Source organism: Lissotriton vulgaris, chromosome 2_2 (assembly GCF_964263255.1).
Source record: "Lissotriton vulgaris chromosome 2_2, aLisVul1.2, whole genome shotgun sequence".
NCBI lineage: Eukaryota > Metazoa > Chordata > Amphibia > Caudata > Salamandridae > Lissotriton > Lissotriton vulgaris.
In genome coordinates this window covers 146,255,368-146,276,879 of record NC_141688.1, presented here as the reverse complement: position 1 = coordinate 146,276,879, position 21,512 = coordinate 146,255,368, and positions in this window count along the sequence as shown.

The following is a 21,512-nucleotide window of genomic DNA, read 5'->3' as shown; positions in this document are numbered from 1 at the left end:
TCCCCGTATGACTCCTTGCTACCAGCTTTTAGAGGGGCAACACCTGTTAATACTATTGTATATTGTGTTGCCTCCGGGGGAAGGTCTGCACGGGGGATGGTATACCTAGTGTGTTTTCCCGCCGTTGTGGTTTTAGGACTTCGTGGTTAAATGTATGCCCTAGTGGTTGCTGTCGAGGGGTGCTGGGGTTAGGTTTTGCCCGATCAGTCGGCCGGGCTATATGAGGTCTGACAGGATTAGATTTATCAGTGGCCTTCATCTTAAGAACCTGTGATAGGGTACCCTCGGTTGCCTTAGTGGGGGTAACTCTTGGCCTCCCCCCCCTGTCGGTTTGTTCTTAACTGCCCCTGTTGTTATTGGTTTAGTGGATTTACTGGTGGAGGCGTTATTAATACATGTTGTCTTAGGTGCTAGCTGTGTAGTAATACCTCCCACTGAGCATGGACTGGTTAACTTTGTAGCAAGCCCAGATTAGTGCTGACTACAGACTCCAGGGTGTCTATTTTGGAGGTCATCATCCTTGTACACTCCAAGACGGGGAGTAGGAGGGTTTTGATCATGGCCTCCATTTTTACCAATAAAACTTCATCACTGTTAAGGCACATTGGGCAGGGATTAGAGGATCCCGAGGAAATAAGGGAAGGGCATAGCACATTAGGGAATACTGGGGGTATTTGTGTATCTGGGGGGTGCTCGAGGACTGGAGCAACATTGCTAGATGTGTCTTTTAATTTAGGCATCTTACGATCTCTCCCCCCCCGGTGACTCAAGTCTTGCTTTCTCTTTCGAGATGTTATACCTAAGCCCGAGGGGTCTACCTCTACTGGGAAGTTCGATATGGTATTATTGGCATTGGGGCCATTAGGGGATAAGTGACTAGATTCTAAACTAAGGTCAATTTCCCCGCTATCCTCGGTTTCAGCCCCCCCGCTTGATTGAGTATCATCTAAATTATGATCTACATTGACCAGGGAAAGAGTAGAGGGGCCCTCCCCCGCGCCATCTATATGAACTATTGCCTCAGTGGTAACGGATTATATGCAATTAAATGCTGCATGTGTTACAGTACTGGTAGTAGTTGCCAACCCACCCAGCGAGGATCGCTTCCCGCTAACAAGATCGAGAGAAAGTCTTTTTTCCACCATCGCGATTTCCTTTTCCAAAATCCCAGTGGCTCGGGTAATAAAAGCATCCAGGGGGCACGAAACAACTCCATTGGTGGTTTGAATTTGGACTGTGCGCTCTTTGCCTGATCTTAAAGGCATGTTGATATCTGCTTAGGACCAGCTAGAACTATATTATATCTCACACACTAATGGATGGGATATTAGGAGATCTATGAGGCCCACACAGTCTGTATGTTGTTTCTTATGCCTAAACACGATTAACCATAAGGTTTTGTTCAATCAATGCGCTCTGCCTACATAGAGCAAAGCAGGGCAAGGTCGGGCATTGAGGATGAGCCCGGGCCGGACTCTGCCGTACTCGAACGGCCTCAAACGGCCCGCTCTTTGCCCGGTCTTCGCCCGCGCTTCCGTCCGCGCGCGTCCCGCATTCGCGTCAGGAGGCAGGACTAAGTAGGATGAGGGGGCAGGAAGAGGCACCAGGTGCGCGCGATGAGCTGGCGCAAGCACCTATGGTCCTCGCAGTCCCGCTCCCGGTAAGCGTTGACTCTCCAAGCGGTAACACTCAGCAGTGATTGTAACCGAGCACACGGGCTCCCAGGTTACTGTGCAGAGTTCAAGTTTAATGGTAGCAAGAGCGTGCAGGGAAAACTCCTCGCCATGACAATGTCCCACGACTGCGAGCGGCTCCCACGAAGCGGGGGCCGCGAGTCGTAATAAAGCCTGCGATGATGAGGGGGTGGGAAGAGGCACCAGGTGCGCGCGATGAGCTGGCGCAAGCACCTATGGTCCTCGCAGTCCCGCTCCCGGTAAGCGTTGACTCTCCAAGCGGAAACACCCAGCAGTAATTGTAACCGAGCACACGGGCTCCCAGGTTACTGTGCAGAGTTGAAGTTTAATGGTAACAAGAGCATGCAGGGAAAACTCCTCGCCGTGACAATGTCCCACGACAGCTAGAGTCACTTTGGTTGACAATGTTGAAAGGGAAGAATTTGAACAGGCATACATTTGCTATGGAAGCCGTAATGAAATATTACACTTGGCAAAAAAAGAAATGTGATGCATGCAAAGGATGGATTTTTTAAATTTTGGGGAAATCTGGGATAGAACTTGGGAAAGAATGCAGGAGTGAAGTGCTGGTAGGTAGTGACTGAGTGGGCAGTGGGAGGGAAGGGAAACAGACATTTTCACATTGCCATGCATTGAAAACTTTGTAAATGCCACATTACCTCAAGGCGATACCAAAGGGGATGGTGGACGGAGCACTGGAGCAAATCAAACACTCACCCCACAGTCAACAGATCTGTTTTAATCCATCATTATTCTTTAGCTCACTCCACCATCCCAGTTCAGACATGGCCATATGCAAATCAGTCTGACCCTGTGCCTCATGGGAACAGTCCAGCCCGAACTGCCAAGCCATGTTTTCCCTGGACCAGAAGCAAGCATCTTCAGACCGGTTTCTGGCAAATCAGCCGTCATCAGCCAGGCTAGCTTGAATCCAGTGGCAAAGTGAGCAAGGGACCCACGTCTGGGCAGACACTGCCAAATTAGGGCAAACAAAGCAATACCAAAGGGGATGATGGACGGATCGCTGGAGCAAATCAAACACTAACCCCCAGTCAACTGATCTGGATTTAATCCATCATCATCCTTTAGCTCACTCCCCCACCCCAGTTTAGACACAGCCATATGCAAAACAGGCCCTAGGATGCTTGTTTCCAGTCCAGGAAAGACATGGTTTGGCAGTTCGGGCTCGACTGTTCCCATGAGCCACAGGGTCAGACTGATTTGCATATGGCTGGGTCCAAACTGGAATGGTATGGGGAGCAAAAAGACAATGGATTTAGGCCCAGATCTCTGTACTGGGGTGAATGTATGACATTGTTCTGCATTCTGTCCATCAATAGTTCTTTTTGCATGTGTCACCCCGAGTGAGACGGGTATGCTCAGACGTGAGTCCTGTGCTCTCCATGCCACTGGAATCAAGCTATCCTGGCTGAAGAGGGGTGAAACCCAGAAACCGGTCCTAGGATGCTCGTTTCCAGTCCAGGGTAGGACCTGGCCTGGCAGTTCGGGCTGGACTGTTCCTATTGGGTGCAGGGTCAAAACTGATTTGCATATGGCTGGATCGATGGATTTAGGCACAGATCGCTGTACTGGGGTGAATGTATGACATTGTTCTGCATTCTGTCCATCAATAGTTCTTTTTACATTAACTCAAGCAGACACACATTGCACAGTCAGCACTGCAGTGAAGAATTGAACAATGCAACGGTTAGGTCATAATGGGTGACACTGGCAAAATGCCATGGATAGGAAGGGAGGTGGGGATTGATGATGGGTGCGACATATAATATCCACCTTTCTTAAAAAATAATGTGAGTCAATAGAGTAGACAGAAATACCACCCCAACCCTTTGAGCAAAGCTTTGCTAAAACCATTCCAAGCAAGTGAAGTAGGTGAGAGCACACCCATATCCAGAAGAGCTTTCTTGTTGCTTTGATCCACTAATTATCCATTCATCATTTCATTGTTCTAGTATTTTATTCTTCACCCTTGCTTGTCTGCACACCACTTAAACTTTACATTCTCTCATCCAGCCTTTCATCATTGAAAACTATCCATGCATCTATATCCAATTATCCATCCATCCAAATATTTCTTTCACAAATCCTCAACCAACATCTATTACCCACATGAACATCTTTTCACCCATTCACCCATATTGCTTTAACCCAACCCAGCATTTCTTTCACCCTCCCAGGCAGGCATCCTTTCACCCATACCGTTTCACCTACTCAGGCTGGCTCACCCACATACTCTTCTCTGTATCCTTCACATACCCATGCATTGTATCACCCCCCCCCCATTCGCATCCTTTCACTCATGTATATTACATTACCCCTATCCTTTGTCTTTCCATCCTTTTTTCCTTTTACATCAACCCGTAGTCGCTAAAGTTCATAATGAACCTTGGTCTGCTAACTTGCAGATGGAAGAGGCCATTAAATACTCAACTCTTGCTGTATCTGCTAAAATGGGGGATTCAAGAATCAATGCCCTTGCATTGAATATATTGCTAATTGTCACAAAGTAAGCAGTATGAATTTCCCCCACCCGTTCCTGCTGCAGCTGTGACCCCTCTTTGACTGCTGCTGACGGATTTGCACTTATGGTCTGTGCGCCTAGAAAAAACATTCCAAATTTTTTGTGCCAGATATGCCTCCCCCTATAATTTTTTTGTTTTTGCAAAATACAACCACAATACATCACTACAGGTCAGTTTCAGTATCTTCTGCTAAGGTCTCACGTTGGGCATCCTATTGGTTGGCAGTGTTTGAAAAGCCAGGTAGTGAAGCCAACCAAAAATGTTTTGTAATGGAGGGGCGGAACTATGAAGCGTAATGAAGTGGTAGAATAATTAATCAACACAGGACATATGGTCTTAGTTGGCAAATGCAATGGGGCCATCTTCATACTTCCAGCAATGCTGCACTGTCATCAACTGCTGGTATACTATTATAATAATACATACACAACATTTGGGGGGCCTACCATGTCCATGGCCATTCTATTATTTTACTGTTTGAACATGAGCAAGAAAAGGAAGACCTACTCGACAATCATGCGTACACTACCTAACTTGGGAACGCAGTCTTCACACTAGAGTACCTAACCTAAAATGGGATCCCTGAGTTTTACAGCACCATAAATCCACAAGATATATAAGGGAAGAGAGTAAGCTTACTGACAAAGTGGAAGAAAGGAAGCTACAGAACAGGCATTTTGAAGTCAAATACAGACACTTGAAATATAGAAAATAAGTAAATAGGATAATGCAGGGATAAGAAGAATTTAGGCAACAAATAGAACGAAGAGAAGTTGGAAAGAAAATTAGGAGACAAGCACTGCAAAAAGAAAACATATCTCTAAATGTGGTGCGGAACAAGTTAGGGAAATTAGAATATTAGCAAGAGGAGTACTTACTGGGGCGAGCAGAGCCATCTACCTAGACACGGGGGAGGTACATCCCGCTCCTTCACCCGACTTGGTGAATCCGTTGCCCCTGGATGCTGATATAAGAAATATATAATATAAGATTATTAGTACAGTTAATAATAACCTCCCCAAAAATATTTTAACAGTAAACGGCAAACCACAATAACATTGACTTTTCTCATTCAGATTTCCTATAGTACTATTAGTATAATGGACCTATTCCTAATTTCCTAAACCTAACCCTAGTCCAAATGTCCTAAACTACATTTTGGAACTACTAATAAATTGCAAATGATATTTGCTTCTCATCTTATTCTCAATCTCTCAGTCTTAAATTCATCCCCCCCTCGACAGGCCTACTCAGTTAGCATTCGTTTCAATGCATGCATATAATACACATCACTGGGAAATTGCTAGGAGATAAGATTGGGACTGTGCGAGCTACAACAAAGAAGGGCACAGAGAAATGAGAGGACATGCTAACTCACTAATAACTACTATCTTAGTGATGGGACAGATGAGTCTCTGCGTGACTTCTAAATAAACAGCAAAACCAGGCACCAACGAGTAGGATTAGGTAGTGCCGCTCTGCACCTGTCTAGATGATGATCACATAATATTTGTTACATTAACTTAACTTGCCTGACTGTGTGCACCATGCTTGCTATTTGGGGGGAAAATATTAGCATAGATAGGACACAGCAAATAAATAATTATCACTCACCGAGCCCCACAACCTCCACACCCAGCAGGTCAAGCAGGTCCTGGTCCCTATTCAGGAAGTCAACCCACTAGTGCGTCCGCTGTTGTTCATTGCACTGGACACTAGACCTGTGGTGCGCAGCCCAGCACAACCTCTCCCAGTCCTGCTAAGGTTCCCAGAGGCCGTACCCACTGCAACGCCTGCTGCCTGGGTTGAGGGAAAGTGGCACAGCACATACAAAACAGCATAGCCACCTCCACCTCCACCTCTAAAATAGTGGTGTGGGGCTACACCCCTTCATGGCGCCTTCAACCTCAAGGTAGGTGACTGGTGCTATGGGTGGTTCGAGGGGGGGGCGTGGCGGTGCCATGGTGCTGGGTGGGAGTGTTATGTTTTCAATTCTTGTTTAGATTTGCACAGCTCCTAGCAACAAGAGGCCATATGTATCAAAACCCGATTTTGCGATTTCCAAATAGCGATTTATAGCGAATCGCTATTTGAGGGTATGTATATAAAAAATCGCTAATATTTAGTGATTTCTTAAAATTTGCAGAATTTAATGCGAATACCCGATTTGCGATTCCTTAACTGCGATTTTTTTGCGAAATCGCAATAAGGAATCGCAAAAATGGAAACTGAAACTCAGGTGCCGCTTGATGACATCACAACCAGGAAGTGTGACTATCATGCTGCACCTGAGTTCCAGAATCAGAGTGAGAGGCTGGAAGGAGGGTTGAGGCAGTGCAGTGCTACAGAGAGTGGAGAAATGGCTACACAGGAGCAGCAGGGTGAAAGCCAGAGAAAGAGGAAGCAGAAGTTTTCTGAAAGGGAGCAGGAGGTGCTCATTCAGGAAATGGTGCACAGTCACGAGCTGTTGTTTGGCAAAAAATTACTCAGAGACCAGGATAAGGAGGATATGGGTGGAGATCCAAGAAAAAGTGAATTCCATCCGGGTGACCCACCGCAGTGTCGAGGAATTGCGGAAACGCTGGTACGATATGCGTCAGCGTTCGAAGGAAAGGGTTGCTGCCAGGCTGCGGGAGGCAAAAGAGACAGGTGGAGGGACATCCACTGCCCCCGCTTCAACACCAGTGGAGGAACTGGTGGAGGTTACCTTACAACCGGAGAGTGTTAGCGGCGTGGCTGAGCTAGACAGCTCCGACCCACCAGGACCAAGTAAAGTTCAGAAGTATGCCATCACACCCCTGATACTGCCCTACCCCACCCCCACCCCGATGAGAGACCCAGGGACACATCCCAAATGCCAATCCAGTGCAGGCACAAAAACAACCACAGCAATGCATTATAGGAGATGTAGTCACATGAAGCAAACAGTGGAATAGTGAAACCCAGCTAGTCTCAAGCAGTATGTGTGTATGAGTGAAGGCATTGTACAGACAGTCAGGACCCATGCAATAAACCAAAAAGTGTAATTAATTGCATTACCAATGCAAGGCTGGACAGTAAATTAATGTCTGCCTTTACGTCCACAGTAGCACAGGAAAGACAGGGCCAGAGGCGTGGAGGGGAGGAATAGTCCCACAGCATTGCAGGACGAGGGCAAGTGGAGGAGGATGATGTTGAGGGCAGCCCAGTCATATCACCCAAACGCCCCCGGTGCATTTCAGTGGCTCCTTTGCCACCTCTGGAAGGTGAACTGGGTGACACAGATGAAGATGCCAATGAGTTCCAGGGACAGTCTGTGCCACAATCCAGATCACGAGCTGTTCAAAGTCCCACACCTGTCATTTCATCTAGGCACAGGGTCCGTCCATCCCCAGATACATCTGAGGCAGGAGAGGAGTCAGTGTTCCGAGGTCTCGAGAGAAACATGCTTCAGGCACAGCTCCTGCAGGGGAGAGGAATAGGTCAAATACAAAAACAGCTTAGGGTGGGCTTCAGGGGCATTATGGGTGACCTGGAGGCACTCTGTGGGGAGATACATGCGGACAGTGCTACTAGGCGCCGTGAAACTCAGCGCCTCCTCACACGCCTTGAACTCTTCACAAGGGCCTTAAACCGACTGGCCTCAGCCACCTCAATCCAGACCAGGCGCAGCATTAGCATGCAGCGGGAGGTAGCTCACAGCAGTCAGGACATGGCCAGGGGCTTACTACAGGTGACATGCGCTGTGGATCAGCTGTGTGCAGTTGCCACAGGTGGGACAGGATCCCTCAGTTCCCTAGAGGAGGATGCACAGTCAAGCCGCAGCAGCCTCACTCCACCCCCCCAACAGGAAAGGTGCCGTAGTGAGCGACATGACAGGGCTGTAGGTGCCAATGATGAGGAGAATTTGCATGCGGGCGCAGGGCAAAGGGACGTCAGCACCGCCGTTGAGGTGCCAGGTCTTACAAATGCCAAAGGGTGGATCAACTCAGTGCACGGATCAGTGACTATTCTTTTTAAATGCACTGTGAATGAAACATGTGTGTGATTACACTATACACATTGTGTGCAACACAGGCTGTGTGATATCATGATTCCTGATTTTCAGGATATTAAACACAGTTAATCCTGAATACATAGCATTGTGTCATCATTTCTCACCTAGACGTGAGTCCCTTGCTCAATTTGCCACTGGATTCAAGCAAGCCGGGCTAAAGCCGGCTGGAATGCCAGAAACCGGTCCTCGGAAGCTTGTTTCCGGTCCAGGGAAGGCAAGGTTTGGCAGTTCAGGCCGGACTGTTCCCATGAGGCACAGGGTCAGACTGATTTGCATATAGCCATGTCTGAACTGGGGTGGCAGAGTGGGCTAAAGAACGGTGATGGATTAAACCCAGATCTTTTGACTGGGTGTGAGTGTTTGATTGGTTCAGATGCTCCGTCCATTACCACCCTCTTTTGTACTGCTTTTGGCCGACATAAGTGTGGCAGGGTATGCTCAGACGTGAGTTCCTTGCTCACTTTGCCACTGGATTCAAGCAAGCCGGGCTGAAGACGGCTGGAATGCCAGAAACCGGTCCTCGGAAGCTTGTTTCCGGTCCAGGGAAGGCATGGCTTGGCAGTTCGGGCTGGACTGTTCCCATGAGTAAGTATGGGCGAAATTTGCAAATTCACGTTCCGCGAATTCGCGCGAATTCAAATTCGCAATCGGCAAAATCCGCGAATTTGTGCGAATTTGCGGATTTTTGTTTTTTTCCGTGTTCGCAGGGTTTTTTGCGTGTTTGCTGTTTTTTTGCGTGTTCGCGGGCCGCTTGCATGGCGAAGTTACCCAGGCGGTTGTGTATGGGCACAGCACCCTCTGGTTCACCACTGCTACCCTCTGGTTCATCACTGCCACCCTCTGGTTCACCACTGCAACCCTCTGGTTCACCCCTGCCACCCTCTGGTTCAACCCTGTCACCCTCTGGTTCACCACTGCCACCCTCTGGTTCAGCACTGCCACTCTCTGGTTCACCCCTGCCACCTTCAGGTTCAGCACTGTCACCCTCTGGTTCACCACTGTCACCCTCTGGTTCATCACAGCACCTCTGGTTCACCCCTGCCACCCTCTGGTACAGCACTGTCACCCTCTGGTTCACCACTGCCACCCTCTGGTTCACGACTGCCACCCTCTGGTTCATCACAGCACCTTTGGTTCACCACTGCCTCCCTCTGGTTAACCACTGTCACCCTCTGGTTCAGCACTGCCACCCTCTGGTTCACCACTGCCACCCTCTGGTTCACCCCTGCCACCCTGTGGTTCACCACTGCCACCCTCTGGTTGATCACAGCACCCTCTGGTTCACCCCTGCCACCCTCTGGTACAGCACTGTCACCCTCTGGTTCAAGACTGCCACCCTCTGGTTCACCCCTGCCACCCTCTGGTACAGCACTGTCACCCTCTGGTTCACGACTGCCACCCTCTGGTTCACGACTGCCACCCTCTGGTTCATCACAGCACCTCTGGTTCACCTCTGCCACCCTCTGGTACAGCACTGTCACCCTCTGGTTCACCACTGCCACCCTCTGGTTCACGACTGCCACCCTCTGGTTCATCACAGCACCTCTGGTTCACCCCCGCCACCCTCTGGTTAACTACTTTCACCCTCTGGTTCAGCACTGCCACCCTCTGGTTCAACACTGCCACCCTCTGGTTCAGGACTGCCACCCCCTGGTTCACCACTGCCACCCGCTGGTTCACCCCTGCCACCCTCTGGTTCACCACTGCCACCCTCTGGTTCATCACAGCACCCTCTGATTCACCCCTGCCACCCTCTGGTAGAGCACTGTCACCATCTGGTTCACCACTGCCACCCTCTGGTTCACGACTGCCACCCTCTGGTTCATCACAGCACCTCTGGTTCACCACTGCCACCCTCTGGTTAACCACTGTCACCCTCTGGTTCAGCACTGCCACACTCTGGTTCACCACTGCAACTCTCTGGTTCACCACTGCCACCCTCTGGTTCACCACTGCCACCCTCTGGTTCACCCCTGCCACCATCTGGTTCATCACTGCCACCCTCTGGTTCACCCCTGCCACCCTCTGGTTCAGCACTGCCACCCTCTGGTTCAGCACTGTCACCCTCTGGTGCACCCCTGCCACCCTCTGGTTCATCACTGCCACCATCTGGTTCACCACTCCCACCCTCTACCGAGACCTTTTTTGACGCAGCGGCAGCACAAAAGATGCGCCATGGTGCTGGGTATTAACAACGTGACACATCTGAGAGATGCATCACGTTGTAAAGCCCTGCGACATCAGGAGGCGTTCCGGTGCAGGGGAGGGTGTTCCTGCGCAGGAACGCCTCCTAAAAGTGGCTGAGTGAAATCTACAAGAATTCACTTACTTTTAGGCCAATGCTGCATCAAAACCCTGTGCCTGCTTGAAGCAGGCGCAAGGCTTGATGCAGCATTGGGGAGATAGGGCCCCCCAGAGCATTGCTGGAGCTGCATCGCAAGCTCGACGCAGCTCCAGCAATGCGCTGCTTTTACGGCACAGATGCGTGACGCATCTGTGCCGTTTTTGCCACATGGTGCGCCGCATTGTAAATGCAATCAGTCACCGTTGTGATTATTTATATTCGCTTAAGACCTCATAAAAGCTACCACACTAGCCCTGAGGAGATAGAGCAATTTAAAAAATAGCAATTTAGTTCAACAAATGAAATTCAAAAAATAATGAAAAGCAACACAGGAAAAATGTTTTTTCAAAGAAACTTATTATTTATATCTTCAAATCAAATTCAAATTTTGCAAGGGTTCATGATCAAAGTAATTGCAAATAAATCTTAGGTATAAGGAAGTGATCAACTGACCCGATACTGAGAGCCTATGCGTCCGTTTTCTACAGATTAAGAACATATTTGGACCCTGAAATAAAGAATAAATTCTGGATCACCACACGGAACACAAGCAAAGGGATAAGTTGATTAATCCCTGAGGTAAAAATATAATTTTTAGAATCACAGAGACAAACTAAGAAGATCATTATTATGTATCAGAATAAAGAAGTGAGATTTCTCTTCATTTATTTTCGTCTCCCACAGCGTATGAACTCACACGTTGAATTGCACTTCTGAACACTCATAGTGCCTTCTGTGTTTTATTATAAGGGTCATCCGTACTGCATTAAAATTTTCCGTCCTGATGATGGTCTTTGGATAAAAACGCTTAAGACCGAAACGTCGACACACCAGTCCATGTCTACACCCTGCATCTGACTTTCTATTTATTTCAAAAAGGAGTCAATGTTCTATTTTATTTACAGACTGGATTGATTTCTTATGTATTGATGGATTGATTTTGTCACTTCCTTATACCTAAGATTTATTTGCAATTACTTTGATCATGAACCCTTGCAAAATTTGAATTTGATTTGAAGATATAAATAATAAGTTTCTTTGAAAAAACATTTTTCCTGTGTTGCTTTTCATTATTTTTTTAATTTCATTTGTTGAACTAAATTGCTATTTTTTAAATTACTCTATCTCCTCAGGGCTAGTGTGGTAGCTTTCATGAGGTCTTAAGCGAATATAAATAATCACAACGGTGACCGATTGTTTCAGTTGATAAGTCTTAATAATACAGACCCTATCACACTGTAAAACTTTGATTTTTAAAATAACTCCCTTGCTGGTACTTTTCCTTAACCATATATTGTTTGCCCGAGCCCGCAAGGGTATATTGGGTTACCCACTTCTCTAATCAGCATTGTAAATGCGGCGCACCATGTGTGACGGAGCTGCGCTGACAATAACTGGCGCATCCCTGGGGATGCGCCAGTTATTGTAAATCTGCCCTATACATTTAGCCAACGAGGGAGCACTTCCTGAGTAGACAGTAGAAAGTACTCCAGTTGAGTAGAGGTATTGCACAAAAAGGTGGCATCTTTGTGGACAAACACGCAGGGCGCGATTCATTCTGCCCCCTGTTAGACTCGTTTTTTGTGCCCTTCTGCCCTCTGTTAGACTCATTTTTCCCTTGATTTTCGGCCCTTCTGCCCTCTGTTTGACTCGTTTTTTGTGCCCTTCTGCCCTCTGTTATTCCCTTGTTTTTGTGCCCTTCTGCCCTCTGTTAGACTCGTTTTTTGTGCCCTTCTGCCCTCTGTTAGACTCGTTGTTGTGCCTTTCTGCCCCGTTAGACTAGTTTTTTGTGCCCTTCTGCCCTCTGTTAGACTCGTTTTTCCCTTGTTTTTCTGCCCTTCTGTCCTCTGTTAGACTGTTTTTTTGTGCCCTTCTGCCCTCTGTTAGACTCGTTTTTCCCTTGTTTTTCTGCCCTTCTGCCCTTTGTTAGACTGCTTTTTGTGCCTTTCTGCCCTCTGCATCACCATATCATCACTCAGTGCTACCTCAGCATCATTCAGCGCCACCACAGCACCACTCAGTACCACCACAGCATCACTCAGCACCACCACAGCATCACTCAGCACCACCACAGTATCAATTAGCACCACCACAGCACCACTCAGCGCCACCACAGCATCACTCAGCACCACCACAGCATTACTCAGCACCACGACATTATCACTCAGCACCACCACAGCACCACTCAGCACCACCACAGCATCACTCAGCACCACCACAGCATCACTCAGCACCACCACAGCACCACTCAGCACCACCCCAGCATCACTCAGCACCATCCCAGTATCACTCTGCACCACCACAGCACCACTCAGCATCACTACAGCACCACTCAGCACCACCACACCACCACTCAGCGCCACCCCAGCATCAATCTGCACAACCATTCAACAACAACTGGTTCAAATATGTTCTCTCAATGTTTCAAAGTTTATTACAAATGTCACAAAAAGATGTTAATATTTCACTTCTGTTCTTGGATTTTCGTCACAATAAAATATACTGACCATAATCTTCACAAAAGTTATTTACAAAAGTTTAAGCTATTGCCGTTATAAATTAAAATCACTTTTATTTAATTATTAATTATTTAAAAAAATTAAAAGCCATTGTAATTTGTAATATCAATACAGCTAAGTCATGTAAATACAAAACATGTTGCATTACAAATGCTATAGGTGTCACATTTGCGAAAGTTATAACTATTGGCATTGGAAATGACAAAGCTATTAATTTAGCTATTTTCAAAACCAACACATAAATAAAAAAAATTGTCATTTACAAGACCAATAGCTCAAACATTCCTAATGCGAGACATACTGCATTGCAAATGCTTGTTTTTATATCTGTCAGTGCTTCATGTTGAGGTTCAATTTTCGTGACAGGCACCTCATTGCCTACTTGTAACTATTCTCTTACCCTGCTTCAAGGGTCAGAGCAGGGTCAGAGAATAGTTGCAAGTAGGCAACGAGGCGCCAGGAAGCACTTACAGGCTTACAGCAGCAGGTGCCCAAGTTGAAGTTAATTTCTTTATAACCCTTTTGTAAAAGGTTACAAAAAATTAGCTTCAACTTTTGCACCTGCTGCTGTAACCCTGTAAGTGCTTGGCAAAAAATGCGTCCCCGCTGATTCGCGGATTTTACCGCGATTGCGCGAGATTCGCGGGTCGCGAAATCACGGAAAATCCGCAAATTCCGTGAGCGGAACGAATTTTCAGCCGATGCGTACCCATGAGGCACAGGGTCAGACTGATTTGCATATAGCCATGTCTGAACTGGGGTGGCAGAGTGGGCTAGCGAACGGTGATGGATTAAACCCAGATCTTTTGACTGGGTGTGAGTGTTTGATTGGTTCAGATGCTCCGTCCATTACCACCCCCTTTTGTACCGCTTTTGGCCACCATAGGTGTGACAGGGTATGCTCAGACGTGAGTCCCTTGCTCACTTTGCCACTGGATTCAAGCAAGCCGGGCTGAAGACGGCTGGAATGCCAGAAACCGATCCACGGAAGCTTGTCTCCGGTCCAGGGAAGGCATGGCTTGGCAGTTCGGGCTGGACTGTTCCCATGAGGCACAGGGTCAGATTGATTTGCATATACCCATGTCTGAACTGGGGTGGCAGAGTGGGCTAATGAACAGTGATGGATTAAACCCAGATCTTTTGACTGGGTGTGAGTGTTTGATTGGTTCAGATGCTCCGTCCATTACCACCCCCTTTTGTACCGCTTTTGGTAAGAAATTAAGCATTGTGGTAGAAAGACATACATTTTTCTCTCGTTCGCAAAAACAAGGCGAGAGGATTGAACAATATGTAGCTGCTTTAAGAAAATTATCTATCACATGCAAATTTAAATATCTGAGAGATGACATTATCAGAGACCAACTTATCAATAGGACAAGTAATACGAGAATACAAGAAAAGTTATTAGACTTAAAAGATCCTACACTAGAGAAATCCATTAAAATAGCTAGACTTATTGAAAATACCTCTAAATATGTAAAAGAATTATCTGAGAGCAATTTGAAAACAGAAACTGAATCTAACAAAGTGTGTGCCGTAGACTCAAAGAAGTCAGTCAAAACAAATAAGGAGGAAAGCAACACCATAAAAAAATAGATACTAATCACAGGAAAAATTGCTACAGGTATGGTAGTTACAGACATAATTCTGATGCCATACAATGCCCAGCAGCAAAAAACTGTTGTTATAAATGTAGAAGAATTGGGCATTTTTCTCGTATATGTAGAACCAATGACACTTCTAGTGTGAAGAAATCAGCAAACACGATAAGTGAAGCGGAAGTGAGTAACACTAAAAATGTATTAGAAAGTGAGGAGGATAGTGACATTGAAGTCATGGTAATTGAAGATGTGAATAGCGTGCAAAACTGTGCGAATTACACTTATGTGCCTCCAAAGTGTATAATATCTATCAATAATATTGATGTGCAAGTATGGGCAGATCCATGTTCTCCTTTTACCATAATAGACAAAGACAGGTGGAAAACTTTAGGATCAATAACCTTATCTTCTTCAGATGTAGATCCTATAGGATATTGTGGTGTCAAATTACCAGTTCCTGGATATTTTAATGCAACAATACAGTTTAAAGGTTGTTCCACCACAGCTAAAATATATGTTGTGCAATCTGGCAGAAGTGTATTGGGGTGGAAAGAGCAGAAGAATTTAGGGATAATTTTAAATCCTAACCATCCTTTGCACGTATTATTGACAGAAACACCAGAAATGAACAATTGGGTAAGGGATTTTCCTAATTTGTTGAAAGAGGAGTTAGGATGTCTCAAGGGATTCAAACACCAGATTATTGTGAGAAACGATGCAAAACCTAAAGTACATAAAGTAGGCAATGCACCAATGGCTTTGAGGGAAAAACTGAGGGAAGAACTACAGAGATTGTGTGAAGCTAAGTTCATTGAACCAATTGAAGCGTCAGATTGGTTGAGTCTAATTATAATCGCACACAAACCTGATAACAAGATTTGCATGTGTGTGGATTTGAGAGATTTAAACGAATGTATATGGATTGATAGACACCCTTTACCTCAAATAAATGAGATGTTGTCAAGTGTGGAAGATGGAAGGTATTTCACAACTTTAGTCTTATCTAGTGCTTACCATCAAGTACGGTTGCATGCATATTCTAAACATTTGACATCCTTTATTACTCCGGAGGGTGCATTTCAATTTGTAAGGATACCATTCGGGCTAGCCTTCGCATCTGCCGTTTTTCAGAGAATAATGCAAAAGATTTTAAACAATATAATGAACACTTTAGTGTTCCAAGATGATGTGTTGATTTGGGGAAAATATGTAGTTCAACATGATGATATCCTCAAGTGTGTGTTAAAGAAACTCGAAGGTGCTGGTCTTACTATCAGTTTAAAAAAATGTAAATTTTGTCAATAAGAAGTGGAATATTTAGGACATACATTGTCCCACAAAGGAATAAGACCTAAGCTGAACTTAGTTGGAGATTTAGAAAAAGCTCCACCACCTAAGGATAAAGATCAGATAAGATCATTTCTCGGTATGGCTGAGTATTATTCTAAGTTTGTACATCACGTTTTAGATATAGTACAGCCATTGCGTGATATAATGAAAAAGGGGCAAATTTTATATGGTCTATGGAATGCCAAACGGCGTTTGATGCCATAAGAAAATCAGTAGCTAATGCTACTACGTTAAAATCTTTTAATCTAAAAAGCAATTCCATTATTGTAACAGATGCCAGCGGATATGGGTTAGGAGGTGTATTGATGCAAGAACATGATGGAGAAGAGTGTTTGATTGTATTTGCATCACGCACCTTAGAGGGTGCTGAACCTTCATACTTCACCATCGAGAATGAGGCTTTGGCTTGTTGGTGGGGGGTACAACATTTCAAAATATACATTTGGGGCACAAAATTTGAACTGCACACAGACCATCGACCTTTACTTGATCTCTTTACTACCACAGGTGCTGGCAGGGCTACTCCACTATAGCAAAATGGTTATATAGATTTCAGGCGTACACCTTTGATTTGAAAATATGTGCCAGGAGTAAGAAACATAAATGCAGACTGTCAAGGTTGCCAGTAGAATGAAAACAGGACAAGGGTTGTGAGGAGGATGATTTGTTAATTGCAAATATTGAAGATCTCCATAAATCTATCAGTGAAAACGAGTGGTAAGATGCCATCAATACTGATGCATCATTATTGAAGCTGATACAAGTTCTTTCTTTGAGGATTAGTGGGAGAATGGATGATGACATTGTAATGTATAAAGATGTCTGGGAAGAGTTATCTGTGGTGAAAGGAATAATTAGACGAAATGATAAACTGGCGATACCAATGTCATTAAGAGTCAAGCTGATGATATTGTTACACGAAGGTCATGGTGGTATGTCTGCTGTAAAAAGAAAGGCCAGGATAGATTTCTGGTGGCCAAACATGGATAGAGACATAGAAAGGTATGTAAGAGATTGCATATCTTGTACTTGCAGTGATAAGACGCATGTTTTAAGGGATTCTCCCATCACACCCATGAGATTTCCGGATAAAGCATGGGAGAGATTATGTATTGATATTTGTGGACCTTTTGAAGGATTAGGTTCTGTGGAAAAATATGCATTGGTGTTGTTGGATTAATATATTCACAGTGGCTGGAAGTGGCTTTTGTAACAGACGTCAAAACCAGTAATATAATTGTCGTTTCTGAAGCAATCTTTACTAGAGAGGGGTGTCCATCAGAGATAATGTCTGACAATGGGCCACAATTTAATTCTCATGACTTTGAGGAGTTTTTAAATAAATGGGGAGTTAAACATTTGAGGACCCCTGTGTATCACCCAAGGGGAAATAGTTTGGTTGAGCGCTTCAACTGAGTTTTAGTGGAACACATTCAGTTAGCTACTGCAATAAATATATGTTGGAGATCGCAGGTTAGAAAAATGTTGTGGGATTATAGAATTACTCCAAACTCAGTAACTGGAAAAACCCCATTTTGTCTTCTCAAAGGTAGAGTTCCATGCACTGTAGCTGTTCCTGCATGGATGGGTAAAAGTGGCAGAAAAAATGTCAATGAACATGAGATACGTGATAAGGTTGAAAAATATCAACAAAATTATTAATCAAAACACAATGATAAAATGCACAAAAAGAGAATAGAGATACATAAAGGTGATTTTGTGAGAGTATGCCCTAACATTTTAGTAAAAAAAGGATATTCGAAGTTATCTTGTCCCAAGAAAGTTGAGAAAGTCAAAGGTAATACTATTAAAACGTCAGATGAAAAGTGGTGGAATATTTGCAAGGTGGTCAAGTGTAATGATGTAGAAGTAAAAGTATGGTTAAAAGATAGGACAAGTCTAAGAGTGATTTTGTAAGAACTCCGAGTACACGTCAAAGAGCAAAACCTATGAAATTTAACGATTATATATGCACATGAACATTTTTATTGTTATCCTAGTTGTTGTATTTAATTCCTGTATTATCCTATTTTTTTATGAAAAAGGGAGATTTGTTATGTTTTCAATACGTGTTTATATTTGCCCAGCTCCTAGCAACAAGGTTCTTCTGCTGGAATCCTGGCTCTGGAGTCCAGCAGAGAAACTTGGCTGTGGAGCTTGGCTCTGAGGGTCGCTTGTTACATACTCCAATAAACATCATTTTTATTTACAACTTGATTCTTGTCTTCTCAAAAAAAAGAACAACGTAGGTCCCTAATGGAAGCAGTAGGTGGATACTAATACATGATCCATGCTCTTGGGGAGCTCTAAACACAAGGGGCAAAACGCATGCACGTCATGGTGCTCGGTGGGAGGTAGAGAAGAAAAGATTAGAAAGAGGAAAATGAAGGAAGGAAGGAAGGAAGGAAATAAAATAAGAAAGTAAAGCAAAAAATGAAAACAGTACAAATGTCCTGAAAAAACAATTTCTTTTAGGAAAACATAACATACAGGAACACAAAGGCATACAGTAAGTTAAAAAATAAAAATGAGCGTTAGATAAGTTAGAGAGGAGAAGGATCAAACAGATTCAGGAGGGATACAAAAGTAAAGCCCCAGCACCGTTAACAGAGCAAAAAACAAGATGGCAATGCACATGCAAAACACGTGGTGCTGCTCATGTGTAATTTCTGGCACGAGAACCCTCTGCATGTTGCATACGTGACGTGAAAGGGCTAAGCGAGACATTTTGCCACTCACGGAACTCTGCGTAATGCTGCTGAGTTTTTCTGACACTTTGGAGAGTTTCGCAGTGCACAAGTATGCAAACTCCGCCCAGGCAGATTCTTAAGTGCTGTGCCAGTCCCATTTGTTTGACAGTAGGAATTATGTAGAGCAACAGTTTTGGTGGACAGGGCCATATGTCTCAGGTTTCAATTTGTTTCACAGGAACAGAGGGTAGACAGGAGGACATCAAAAGGCAGCGCTACAGTACCTGCCTCATTTCCTCATTCCTCAAGACTTTGGAGAATTGGGGTAGATGATAACTACCTCTGTTCTGCTTCCTTTTGGTATTCAGAAAACCAGGGGAAGGTGGAAGTGGTACTTGCTGGTGCAGTAACCTTCCTCCCATGCACCATAGCTTCATACACTGGTGTGATGTCACATCAGGTGACACAAGTGGCATGAAGACACTATAAACAAGTACTAAAACACCACAAACCACATTTGTTTAATTTTTGTTCTCTACTACCAATGTATGTCATATAAACAATATTAGCTGATATGATGTTAACAAAGGGCCTGATCACAAGTGGGATCCAAATTTCATTCCGTGCATAAACTTCTGTTTAAGCATGGGACGGAATTATGAGTTTGGCTTTTTGTTAACGCATCCAATAGTTATCCGATGAGTTAAATAACCCATCATTCCTTATATTTCACCAGGCCAAATGTTATGAAATGTAACAGGGTAAAACACAGTATTTACGATAGCATGCAGATTTTGGTGCGCTGAACACCAAAATCTGCAGGTTATTCCCAATAAACTCATATTAATTGTTATTTATTGCATCCTATGAATAATGTTCCCCATAGTATTATAATTTATCTGGGGCAATAAATAACGCTTCAACTTGTAATCAGGCCCTAAGTGTTTAAAAGTAACCATTACATTATAAACAGAAAAGCAGCTCATATGTCATCTAATTATAGCATACCACTATCAGCACCCAACTGGTTTTATTTACCAAATATTAGAAGGTAGACATGAATAAGATCTAAAAGTGCACTATACTGTTATTTATAAGAATATATGGGAAAAAAGAAAATAGGTGTATTTGACATCATGTTTACTGGAAGTATAGGGTTATATATCCAAATTAATCTCAATGAACCGAGAGGGATATAGCCAAATGTAGACTGAAATGTATTAAATATTAAATATGTATGTTAAATATTAAATGCCAATATTAAATATTAATGGTGCTAAACAAATACAACCTGAAGGAGACAAAATAAGGGCTATTTCAAGACTGTGAATCAAAAAAAGCCTAACCATCATGCCAAAACGTCCCTCTCTTCCCAGCAGTAGATACCACATAGAGAAGTCTGGCCAGGTTTTACTCAGACAGTGATTTAGAAACACATTGTCTTTTTGATGTTCATTCAGTATTGATTCTTTCCAAAAGTGTGTGTAGCTTGACAGTCAGCAAGCCTTAGAAGATGAATGGCAAAAGAGCAAACCTGGTGTGACTTCTCAATGAAAGAGAAAGTAAGTCACTACAGTAAGGGCAATTTGTAAGCACTTAAGAAGGAGTGCTACTGCAAACACAATGCAGTTTCTAGTGCATAGGTGTTCATGCAAGGCGAACTCAATATTTGATAGGCAGTATCTGAGAAACTTGTCATATTGGCTGTAAATTCGCAATTATGTGGCTTATTTATGTATTTGCTTTTTTAATATGGTATTTAATAGTGCAGACTATTATACAGTACATCTGTTTGTATGATCACTCCCCAAATTTGTGGACCCTAGGTGCTGTCTTTTCGACTCTGAAGTGCAAGGGGACCTGATGACCAGGCCACAGTGCATGTGCTCTGACCCCTTTATTTGTATGCTCTGACCCCTTTAAATGTATGTGCCATTGGTATTTATTTTATCTATAAGCCCCTAGTAAATGGCCCTACATGTGGCCAGGGCTTTTAAGTTAAAGCTCACTAGTGGACTGCAGCACTTAGTGTGCCACTACTACTGTGACAAGGTGAAAACATGGCTCTTGGTCTGCTTCTGCAGCCTTGTGGGCAGCTTTAAACTGCCAAACCGACATGGCAAAGTAAACCCTTTTGCCAAGTCAAAACCTTCCTCTTTAATATTGATAAGTTACCTCCAGGGAAATTCGTAGTAGCCCAAAAGGTAGGGTGCCAAATAATTTTAATGAGAACATATTCCCTTTATGTTTGATAGGTCCTGATAGTGAAAACTTGGAATTGTCATTTTCACTGTAGCAAGGCTGATAGTCCCATTGGTTAAAATGGAGTGACACTAGCCCACATGCTAAGTGCTAACTTCCGTTTGGAACAACCAACCATAGTTCTCCAATGTATCAAATTAATTTTTACATTAAACCTAACTCATTGCTGAAGTTGGATTTTAAGTAGCTTTTAAAATGACGGTGACTTTAGAAAGTCAACACTTTCTTGCCCCAAAGATCTTATAGCCATTGCTGATTATCTACAGCAGTTGTCACCTGACACAGCCTGCTGCCCTCTTGCCAGGATCTGTGAAGCACTCAATGGAAGGGGAACAAAGGGTCTGCTGAAGAGAGGAGGTGTGACCTTGGCCTGACAGGATGGACTAAGGCGGTGGCCACATATGTCCCACATTCAAAGTAGCTACCTCCTCTAAGAGGCAAATACAAGTCACACCTTGCCTGCTCCTTTATGG